General features: G+C 36.7%; 1 protein-coding gene and 1 pseudogene across 6 annotated transcripts in view; one reads left to right on the top strand and one right to left on the bottom strand.

The window, feature by feature from the left end:
• Nucleotides 1–12155, top strand: part of SCAP (SREBF chaperone) — an 80512-nt gene that overhangs the window by 13130 nt on the left and 55227 nt on the right. The gene's annotated exons all lie outside the window — the stretch shown is intronic.
• LOC123279726 (U4 spliceosomal RNA) lies at nt 2626–2706 on the bottom strand (annotated as a pseudogene).

Consider the following 12155-nt stretch of genomic DNA (forward strand, 5'->3'; position numbering starts at 1 on the left):
TACAGTATTTATCTTGTTCTCTTTGGCTGATTTCTCTTAGCATCATGTTCTCTCGGTTCTTCTATGTTGTTGCAAATGGCAGGATTTCTTTATTTTTCATGGATGAATAATATTTCATTGTGTATGTATATATGTATATATATATACACACAACATACATATGTGTGTGTGTATACACTACATTGTCTTACCCATTTATCTGTTGATGGACAGTTAGGTTCTTTCTTGGCTATTGTGAATAATGCTGCAGTGAACATGGGTGTGCAGATATCTCTTCAAGATAATGATTTTGTTTCCTTGGGTATATACCCAGAAGTGGGATTGCTGGATCATATGGTAGTTCTGTTTTAAATTTTTTGAGGAACCTCTTTATTGTTTTCCATAATGGCTGTACCAATTTACATTCCCACCAACCATGTACAAGGGTTCCCTTTTCTCCATGTCCTTGCCAACATGTGTTATCTGTTGTCTTTTTTATAAATGCCATCCTAACAGGTATGAGGTGGTATCTCTATTGTGGTTTTGATTTGCATTTCTCTTATGATTAGTGATGTTGAACACTTTTTCATGTACGTGTTGGACGTTCGTATGTCTTCTTTGGAAAAATGTCTGTTCAGATCCTTTGCCCATTTTTTAATTATTATTATTTTTTTGCCAGTGAGTAATATAACTTCCTTATATGTTTTGGATATTAACTCCTTATCAAATATATGGTTTGCAAATATTTTTTCCTGTTCCGTAGGTTGCCTTTTCGTTTTGTTGATTGATTCCTTTGCTGTGCAGAAGCTTTTTAATTTGATGTAGTACTATTTGTTTATTTTTTCTCTTTTTGCCTGTGCTTTTGGTGTCATATCCAAAAATCATTGCCAAGACCGATGTCAAGGAGCTTTTCCTGTGCGTTTTCTTTTAGGACTTTTATGACTTGGGATCTTACATTTAAGTCTTTAATGCATTTGAGTGGTAAAGGATAAGGATCCAGTTTCATTATTTTGCATGTGGTTATCCTGATTTCCCAACACCATATATTGAAGAGACTGTCTTTTCCCCATTGTGTATTCTTGGTGCCCTTGTCAAAGATTAGTTGACTCTGCATGTGTGGGTTTCTATCTGGGCTCTCTACTCTGTTCCATTGGTTATATGTCTGTTTTCATGTTGGTATCATACTATTGATTACTATAGCTTTTTAATGTAGTTTGAAATCAGAAAGTATGATGCCTCTAGCTTTGTTGTTCTTTCTCAAGATTGCTTTGACTGTTTGGGGTCTTTTGTTTCATATGAATTCTAGGAATATTTTTTTCTGTTTTTTGTGAAAAATACCAATTGAATTTTGATACAAATTGCATTGAATCCGTAGATTGCTTTGGGTAGTATGGATATTTTAACAATATTAATCTTCTAACCAGTGAGCATAGGATATTTTTCCATTTATTTGTGTCTTCCTCAATTTCTTTCATCAATGTCTTACAGTTTTCAGTATGCAGGTCTTTCACCTCCTTGGTTAAATTTATTGCTAAGTATTTTATTCTTTTTGATGCTATTGTAAATGGGGTTGTTTTCTTAATTTCTTTCTCTGATAGTTTGTTGTTAGCATATAGAAACACGATTGATTTTTGTATAGTGATTTTTGTATCCTTTTACAACTTTACTGAATTTATTAGTTCTAACAGTTTTTTGGTGGAGTTTAGAACATAAAATCAAGTTATCTGTAGACAGTTTTACTTCTTCCTTTCCAATTTGAATATTTTTTTTCTTACCTAATTGCTCTGGCTGGGATTTCCAGTACTATATTGAGTAGAAGTGGCAAAAGTGGGCACCCTTGTCTTGTTCCTGCTCTTAGAGAAAAAGCTTTCAGTTTTCATTATTGAGTATGATGTTAGCTGTGAGCCTCTCATATATGACCTTTATCATGTTGAGGTACAGTCTTTCTATATCCAATTTGTTGAGAGTTTTTAGCATGAAAAGTGTTGAATCTTGTCACATGCTTTTTCTACATCTATTGGGATGATCATATAATTTTTATGCTTTATTCTGTTAATGTGGTGTATCATGTTTATTGATTTGTGTATGTCGAAGCATCTTTGCACACCAGGAATAAATCTAACTTTATTGTAGTGTAAGATCTTTTTAATATGCCCTTGGATTCAGTTTGCTATTTTTTTTTAGGTATTTTCCATCTGTATTCATCAGAGATATTGGCCTGTAATTTTCTTTTCTTGTAGTGTCCTTGTTGGACTTTGGTATCAGGGTAATGCTGGCCTTGTAAAATTAGTTTAGAACTGTTCCCTCCTCTTCATTTTTTTTGGAAGAGTTTGAGAAGGATTGCGTATTAATTCTTCTTTATAAGTTTGGTAGAATTCTCCAGTAAAGCCATCTGGTCCTTGACTTTTGCTTTTTGGAAGGTTTTGGATTACTGATTTAATCTCCTTACTGGTAATCAGTCTGTTCAGATTTTCTGTTTCTTCATGATTCAGTCTTGGTAGGTTGTATGTTTCTAGGAATTTATCCATTTCTTATAGATTGTCAAAGTTATTGGCATATAATTGTTCATAGTAGTCTCTGATGATCCTTTGTATTTCTGTGGTATCAGTTATAATGTCTCCTCCTTCCTTTCTTTAAAAATAATTCATATTGACTTTTTTTTCACTTAGCAGTAATCGCGCCTCAGATAAACCTCATTGGTTACGATACTGCCACTGCAGCAAAGCTGACTGTTTTTTCTCAAAGATCGGCACCTGAGCTAACATCTGTTGCCAATCTTCTTTTTTTTTTCTTTCTCCCCAAATGCCCCCAGTACATAGTTGTACATTCTAGTTGTAGGTTCTTCTAGTTGAGCTATATGGGATGCCACTTTAGCATGGCTTGATGAGCAGTGCTAGGTGTATGCGCAGGATCTCAACCAGTGAAACCCTGGTCCACTGAAGCATAGTGTGCGAACTTAACCACTCAGCCACAGGGCCAGCCCTATCATTTCTGATTTTATTTATTAGAGTCCTCTCTCTTTTTTCCTTGGTGAGTCTAGTTGTAGGGTTGTCAGTATTGTTCATCTTTTTAAAAAAACCCAGCTCTGGGGCCAGCCTGGTGGCGCAGCAGTTAAGTTCACACGTTCCACTTCTCAGCGGCACAGGGTTTGCTGGTTCGGATCCTGGGTGTGGACATGGCACCACTTGGCAAAAGCCATGCTCTGGCAGGCATCCCACATATAAAGTCAAGGAAGCTGGGCACGGATGTTAGCTCAGGGCCAGTCTTCCTCAGCAAAAAGAGGAGGGTTGGCAGCAGTTAGCTCAGGGCTAATCTTCCTCAAAAAAAAAAAAAAATTAGGGCTGGCCCTGTGGCCGAGTGGTTAGGTTCACGTGCACTGCTGCAGCGGCCCAGGGTTTCGTCGGTTCGGATCCTGGGCGCACACATGGCACCGCTCATCAAGCTGTGCTGAGGTGGCATCCCACATGCCACAACTAGAAGGACCCACAACTAAAAATACACAACTATGTACCAGGTCTCTTGGGGAGAAAAAGGAAAAATAAAATTTTTTTTTTTTGAGAAAGATTAGCCCTGAGCTAACTGATGCCAATCCTCCTCTTTTTGCTGAGGAAGACTGGCCCTGAGCCAACATCTGTGCCCATCCTCCTCTACTCTATATGTGGGATGCCTACCACAGCATAGCTTGCCATGTGGTACCATGTCTACACCTGGGATCCAAACTGGTGAACCTGGACCACCAAAGCAGAACGTGTGCACTTAACTGCTGTGCCACTGGGCCGGCTCCGGAAAAATAAACTCTTTAAAAAAAGGAAAAAAGAATGTGGAAGCTCCAACCAGCAGAAATCACCATTCTTTAAAAAATAAATAAATAAATAAATAAATAAATAAATAAATAAATAAATAAATAAAAATCCAGCTCTTGGTTTCTTTGAGCCTTCCTGTTGTCTTTTAATCTCTGTTTTGTTTATTTCCACTCTGATCTTTATTTCCTTCCGTCTCCTAACTTTTGGCTAAGTTCTTTTTTTTCTAGTTCTTTGAGGTGTAAAGTTAGATAGTCTGTTTGAGTTCTTTCTTTTTTCTAAATGTAGGCCTTTATTGCAACCTAAGTGTCCAGCAACAGACGAATGGATAAAGAAGATGTGATACGTATATACAATGGAATACTACTCAGCTGCAAAACAGAACAAAATCATTCCATTTGCAATAACATGGATGGACCTTGAGAGAATTATGTTAAGTGAAATAAGCCAGCGAGAGAAGGATAATCTGTGTATGACTCCACTCATTTGAGAAATTTAAAATTATGGACTAAGAACAGTTTAGTGGATACCAGGGGAAAGGTGGGGTGGGGGGTGGGCACAAAGGGTGAAGTGGTGCACCTACAACATGACTGACAAACATTAATGTACAACTGAAATTTCACAAGATTGTAACCTATCCATAACTCAATAAAAAAAAAATAAAATAAAAAAATTAAAAAAGCAAGATGAAAAACAAACAAAAAAACCCAAAACAAATTAAACCACAAGTCAAATAAATGTAGGCCTTTATTACTATAAACTTTTTTCTTAGAACTGTTTTTGCTGCATCCTAGAAGTTTTGATATGTTGTATTTCCGTTTTCGTTTGTTTGAAGACATTTTTAATTCTCTTTCAATTTCTTCTTTGACTCATTGGTTGTTCAGGAGTGTGTTGTTTAATTTCCACATCTTTGTGAATTTTCTGGTTTTCCTCTTGTTATTGATTTCTAGTTTCATACCACTGTGGTCAGAAAAGATACTTAGTATGATTTCAGTCCTAGTAAATTTGCTAATTTTTGTTTTGTGATCTAACACGTACGTGATCTGTCTTGGGGAATATTCTGTGTGTGCTTGAGAAGAATGTCTATTCTGCTGCTGTTTGGTTGAAATGTTGTCTGTATGTCGGTTAGGTCTATTTGATCTAAAGTATAGTTCAAGTCCAGCGTTTCCTTATTGATTTTTTGTTTGGATGATCTATCCATTGTTGAAAGTGGGTTGTTGAAGTCCCCTGCTATTACTGTATTGTCATTTTCTCCCTTCAGATCTGTTAGTATTTACTTAATATATTTAGGTGTTCTGATGTTGGGTACATATATATTTACAATTGTTACAGTGTCTTGATGTATTCATCTCTTTGTCATTATATAATGACCTTTTTTGTCTCTTAAGTTTTTGACTTAAAGTCTGTTTTGTCTGATATAAGTATAGTTATCCCTGCTCTCATTTACATGGGATATCTTTTTTTGTCCCTTTTACTTTGAGTCTTTTTGTGTCCTTAAAGCTGAAGTGAGTCTTTTGTGGGCAGCATATAATTGTGTCTTGTGTTTTATCCATTCAGCTACTCTTTGCCTTTTGATTAGACAATTTAATGCATTTAAATTTAAAGTAATTATTGATAGGTAGGAACTTAATGTCACTTTACTAATTGTTTTCTGGCTGTTTTATAGTTCCTTTGTTCTTTCCTCCCTTTCATGCTGTCTTCCTTTGTGAATTGATGACTTTTTGTAGTGGTATGTTTTGACTCCCTTTTCTTTATCTTTTATGTATCTGCAGTAGTCTTTTGCTTTGTGGTTAGCATGAGGGTTACATAAAACATCTTGTAACAGTCTATTTTAAGTTAATAACTTAATTCCAATAGCATACAAAAACTCTTTGCTTTTACCCCCCCATTTTATGTTTTTGATGTCACAGTTTACATCTTTTTATATTGTGTATCATTAGCAACTTATTGTAACTATAGTGATTTTTAATACTTTTGTCCTTTAACCTTTATACTAGAATTAAGTGATTAACACAAACAACATATTACAGTAAACAATATGATAAACAACATATTACAGTATTAGAGTATTCTGAATATGACAGAGTGCTTAGCTTTACCAATGCGTTTTGTATTTTTATTTGTTTTCATGTTACTAATTAACATCTTTCCAGTTCAGCTTGAAGAACTCCTTTCAGCATTTCTTGTAAGACAGGTCTAGTGGTGATGAACTCTCTAAGCTTTTGTTTGTCTGGGAAAATCTTTACTTCTTCATTTCTGAGGGACAACTTTACTGGGTAAAGTATTCTTGGATGGTAGATTTAAAAAAATTTTTATTGAAGTCATAATAGTTTATAACATGGTGAGATTTCAATTGTACATTATTATTTGTCAGTCACCATGTAAATGAGTCCCTTTACCCCTTGTGCCCACCTTCTAACCCCCCTTCCCCTCTGGTAACCACTAATCTGTTCTCTTTGTCCATGTGCTAGTTTATCTTCCGCATATGAGTGAAATCCTACAGTGTTTATCTTTCTCTGTCTGGCTTATTTTGCTTAATGTAATACACTTGAAGTCCATCCATGTTGTCGCAAATGGGACGATTTTGTCCTTTTTTTATGGCTGAGTAGTATTCTATTGTGTATATATACCACATCTTCTTTATCCATTCATCAGTTGATGGGCACTTGGGTTGCTTCCACTTCTTGGCTATTGTGAATAATGCTGCAATGAACAAAGGGCTGCATAAGTCTCCTTGAACTATTGATTTCAAGTTGTTTGGATAAATACCTAGTAGTGGGATAGCTGGATCATATGGTATTTCTATTTTTAACTTTTTGAGAAATCTTCATACTGTTTTCCATAGTGGCTGCACCAGTTTGCATTCCCACCAGCAGCGTGTGAGGGTTCCATTTCCTCCACATCCTCTCCGGAATGTGTCATTTTTTGTCTTGGTGATTATAGCCATTCTAACAAGTATAAGGTGATAATCTTAGTGTAGTTTTGATTTGCATTTCCCTGATGATTAGTGATGTTGAACATCTTTTCATATGCCTATTGGTCATCTGTGTATCTTCTTTGGAAAAATGTTCATATCCTCTGTCCATTTTTTGATTGGGTTGTTTGGGTTTTTTTTGTTGTTGAGTTGTGTGAGTTCTTTATGTACTTTGGAGATTAACCCCTTGTTGGATGTATGATTTGCAGATATTTTCTCCCAGTTGAGTTGTCTTTTCGTATTGTTCCTGGTTTCCTTTGCCTTGCAGAAGCTCTTTAGTCTCATGAAGTTCCACTTGTTTATTTTTTCTTTTGTTACCCTTACCTGAGTAGACATGGTATTTGAAAAGATCCTTCTAAGACCGATCTCACTGATGTCAAAGAGTGTACTGCCCATATTTTCTTCTAGGAGTTCTGTGGTGTCACATTTTACCTTTAAGTCTTTGATCCATATTGAGTTAATTTTGGTGTATGGAAAAAGATAATGGTCTACTTGCATTCTTTTGCATGTGGCTGTCCAGTTTTCCCAGCACCATTTATTGAAGAGACTTTCCTTTCTCCATTGTATGTTCTTAGTACCTTTGTCAAAGATTAGCTGTCCGTAGATGTGAAGTTTTATTTCTGGGCTTTCAGTTCTGTTCCATTGATTTGTGTGTCTGTTTTTATACCAGTACCATGCTGTTTTGATTACTGTAGCTTCCTGTAGTATATTTTGAAGTCAGGGATTGTGATGCCTCCAGCTTCATTCTTTTTTCTCAGAATTGCTTTAGCTATTCGGGGCCTCTTGTTGCCCCATATGAATTTTAGGATTCTTTGTTCTATTTCTGTAAAGAATGTCATTGGGATTCTGATTGGGATCACATTGAATCTGTAGATTGCTTTAGGTAGTATGGACATTTTAACTATATTTTTCTAATCCATGTGCATGGAATATCTTTCCATTTCTTTATATCATCATTCATTTCTTTCAGTAATTTTTTTTTTTAAAGATTTTTTTAAATTTTTTCCTTTTTCTCCCCAAAGCCCCCCAGTACATAGTTGTATATTTCTCGTTGTGGGTTCTTGTAGTTGTGGCATGTGGGACGCTGCCTCAGCGTGGTCTGACAAGCAGTGCCATGTCTGCGCCCAGGATTCGAACCAACGTAACACTGGGACGCCTGCAGCGGAGTGCGCGAACCCAACCACTTGGCCACGGGGCCAACCCCTCAGTAATGTTTTATAGCTTTCATTGTGTAGGTCTTTGACCTCAATGGTTAATTTATTCCAATAGTTTATTCTTTTTGTTGTGACTGTAAATGAGATTGTATTCTTGAGTGCTCTTTCTGCTAGTTCATTATTGCTAATTCTGTCCTCCATAATATCAGTTCTGTTATTCAGGGAGTCTAGATTTTTGTTTATCTCACCCACTGTGTTTTTCATCTCCACTGTCTCTGATTGTTTTTTTTACAGTTTCAATCTCTTTTGTGAAGAATTCCTTCTGTTCATTAATATTTTTCCTGATCTCATTGAACTGTTTATCTGAATTTTCTTGTAACTTGTTGGGTTTTTTTAATGATAGTTATTTTGAATTCTCTGTCATTTAGATTGTAAATTTCTGTGCCTTCAGGAGTGATTTCTGGGTGCTTGTCATTTTCCTTCCGGTCTGCGGTATTAATATATTTCTTTATACCATTTGATGGCATGAATTTGTGCCTTTGCATAGTAATAGTATCTGGTTGCAGATTCCACCTGCCGCCACTGGGGGTTGTGGTTAGGAGCTGTGTATTCTGAGTCTGCCATGATCTGTGGTGTCTGTGCCTGTCCTTTGGCATTTGTGCTGTCAGCGCCCAGCTCTGATTGCCGACTTGCTCGCTCACAGCTGCTGCTTTTCTAACATATGCCTGGGTAGGAGCAGGGGTGCTTTCTTTGGTATATACGATCCTGGGAGCATTCTCGCACTGCCCTTGCTATTTGCTCTCCTACGGTGCTGGCTTGATGAAGATATCCCTGCAATAGCTTAGCCTCCTCTGTGTGGAGCTTTCCCCCAGACTGTGAGGGAACGTGGAGAGTGAAGGCATTCCTGTGGGGAGCTGCCCCTCTCCCCTCTTTTCTCAGAGCTGCATGGTTCTGTGCCTTGGGTCGCTGCTGGGAGGGAGAGGAGATCCGCTTTCCTCCTTCCACTTCTTCCTAGGGGAGTCCAGCACCTCCACCTTCAGACATATGGCTGCATGGGTCTCTCAGACATCTTTTGTGTTGTGTGAATGTCCTCTGTTGGTTTATGAATGTCCTTTTAGTTGTATCTTAGCAGGAAGAGTCTAAGGGAAGAGCTCACTCTGCCATGATGCTGACATCACTTGGTAGTTTTTTCTTGTAGCGCTTTGAATATATTGTCCCACTCTCTCCTGGCCTACAGGGTTGCTGCTGAGAAATCTGCCAATAACCTCATGGGAGTTCCCTTGTATGTGAATAATTTTTCTCTTGCTGCTTTTAAAATTCTGTTTGTCTTTGATTTGTGATGGTTTTATTATAGTGTGTCTTGGAGAAGATCTTTTTCAGTTGAATCTTTTTGGGGACGTATAAGTTTTGTGAATTTGGATGTGCAAATCTCTCCCAAGATTTGGGGAAGTCTTAGCCATTATTTCTTTAAATAAGCTTTCCTTCCCTTTCTCCCTCTTTTTTCCTTCTGGGACTCCAACAATGCTTAAATTATTTCTCTTGATGATATCCTATGATTCATGTAGGATTTCTCTCTTTTTTTTTTTTTTACTTTTTATTAAGGTTATAATAGGTTACAACCTTGTGAAATTTCAGTTGTACATTATTGTCGGTCGTGTTGTAGGTGCACCACTTCACCCTTTGTGCCCTCCTCCTCACCCCCACTTTCCTCTGGTAACCAATCAGTTCTCTTTGTCTACATGTTTAACTTCCACCTATGAGTGGAGTCATACAGAGTTCGTCTTTCTCTGGCTTATTTCACTTAACATAATACTCTCAAGGTCCATCCATGTTGTTGTGAATGGGACTATTTTATCATTTTTTATGGCTGAGTAGTATTCCATTGTGTATATATATATATATATATATATATATATATATACCATATCTTCTTTATCCAATCATCAGTTGATGGGCACTTAGGTTGCTTCCATAGTGACTGCACCAGTTTGCATTCCCACCAACAGTGTATGAGGGTTCCTTTTTCTCCACAACCTTTCCAACATTTGTCACTTTTTGTTTTGGTTATTTTTGCCATTCTAACAGGTGTAAGGTGATATCTTAGTGTAGTTTTGATTTTCATTTCCCTGATAATTAGTGATGATGAGCATCTTTTCATGTGTCTATTGGCCATCTGTATATCTTCTTGGAGAAATGTCTATTCATGTCCCCTGCCCATTTTTTGATCAGGTGGTTTGATTTTTTGTTGTTGAGCTGTGTGAGTTCTTTATATATTATGGATATTAACCCTTTGTCAGAAATATAACGTGTAAATATTTTTTCCCAGTTAGTGGGTTCTTTTTTTGTTTCAATCCTGTCTTCCTTTGCCTTGAAGAAGCTCTTTAGTCTGATGAAGTCCCATTTGTTTATTCTTTCTATTGTTTCCCTTGTCTGAGAAGACATGGTGTCCAAAAAGATCCTTTTGATACTGTTGTTGAAGAGTGTACTGCCTATATTCTCTTCTAGAAACCTTGTGGTTTCAGGTCTGATCTTTAGATTGTTGATCCATTTTGAGTTTATTTTTGTGATTGGTGAGAAAGAATGGTCAATTTTCATTCTTTGACATGTGGCTGTCCAGTTTTCCCTGCAGTGTTTGTTGAAGAGACTTTGTTTTCTCCATTGTATGCCCTGAGCTCCTTTGTCGAAGATCAGTTCATTGTTAGCGTATAGAAGTGCTACTGATTTATGTATGTTGATTTTATACCCTGCAACTTTGCTGTAGCTATTGATTGTTTCTAATAGTTTTCCAATGGGTTCTTTGGGGTTTTCTGTATATAAGATTATGTTGTCTGCAAACAGTGAGAGTTTCACTTCTTCATTGCCTATTTGGATTCCTTTTATTTCTTTTTGCTGCCGAATTGCTCTGCCCAAAACCTCCAGTACTGTGTTGAATAAGAGTGGTGAGAGTGGACACCCTTGTCTTGTTCCTGTTCTCAAAGGGATGGCTTTCAGTTTTTGCCCATTGAGTATGATGTTGGCTGTGGGTTTGTCGTATATGGCCTTTATTATGTTGAGGTACTTTCCTTTTATATCCATTTTATTGAGAGTTTTTATCATGAATGGATTTGGATCTTGTCGAATGCTTTCTCTGCATCTATTGAGATGATCATTTGTTTTTTGTTTCTCATTTTGTTAATGTAGTGTATCATGTTGATTGACTTGCGGATGTTGAGCCATCCCTGGTATAAATCCCACTTGATCATGGTGTACAATCTTTTTAATGTTATGCTGTTTTTGGTTTGCCAAAATTTTGTTGAGGATTTTTGCATCTATGTTCATCAGTGACATTGGCCTGTAGTTTTCCTTCTTTGTGTTGTCCTTGTGTGGCTTTGGGATCAGGGTGATGTTGGCTTCATAGAATGTGTTAGCGAGTGCTCCATCTTCCCCAATATTCTGGAGTAGTTTGAGAAGGATAGGGATTAAATCTTCTTTGAATGTTTGGTAGAATTCTCCAGAGAAGCCATCTGGTCCTGGACTTTTATTTTTGGGGAGGTTTTTTAATTACTGTTTTGATTTCTTTACTTGTGATTGGTCTATTCAGATTCTCTATTTCTTCCTGCTTCAGTTTTGGGAGGTTGTAAGAGTCTAAGAATTTATCCATTTCTTCTAGATTGTCCAATTTGTTGGCATATAGTTTTTCATAGTATTCTGTTATGATCTTTTGTATTTCTGTGGTATCCGTTGTGATAGTTCTAATTTTATTTATTTGAGTCTTCTTTTTTCTTAGTGACCCTGGCTAAAGGTTTGTCAATTTTGTTTATTTTTTCAAAGAACGAACTCTTTGTTTCATTGATTCTTTCTTCAGTCTTTTTTCTTTCAATTTCATTTATTTCTGCTCTAATTTTTTTTATTTCCCTCCTTCTACTGACTTTGGGCTTTGTTCTTCTTTTTCTAATTCTGTTAGGTGGTGTTTGAGGTTGCTTATCTGAGACTTTTCTTGTTTATTGAGGTGAGCCTGTATTGCAATGAATTTCCCTCTTAGGACCACTTTTGCTGCGTCCCAAATGAGTTGGTATGGTGTGTTTTCATTTGTCTCCAGACAATATTTGATTTCTTTTTTAATTTCTTCAATGATCCATTGTTTGTTCAGTAGCATGTTGTTTAGTCTCCACATTTTTGCCCCTTTCCCGGCTTTATTCTTATAGTTGATTTCTAGTTTCATAGCATTATGGTCAGAAAAGATGCTTGATACATTTCAACCCTCTTGAA

Source organism: Equus asinus, chromosome 21 (assembly GCF_041296235.1).
Source record: "Equus asinus isolate D_3611 breed Donkey chromosome 21, EquAss-T2T_v2, whole genome shotgun sequence".
Classification (NCBI taxonomy): Eukaryota; Metazoa; Chordata; class Mammalia; order Perissodactyla; family Equidae; genus Equus; species Equus asinus.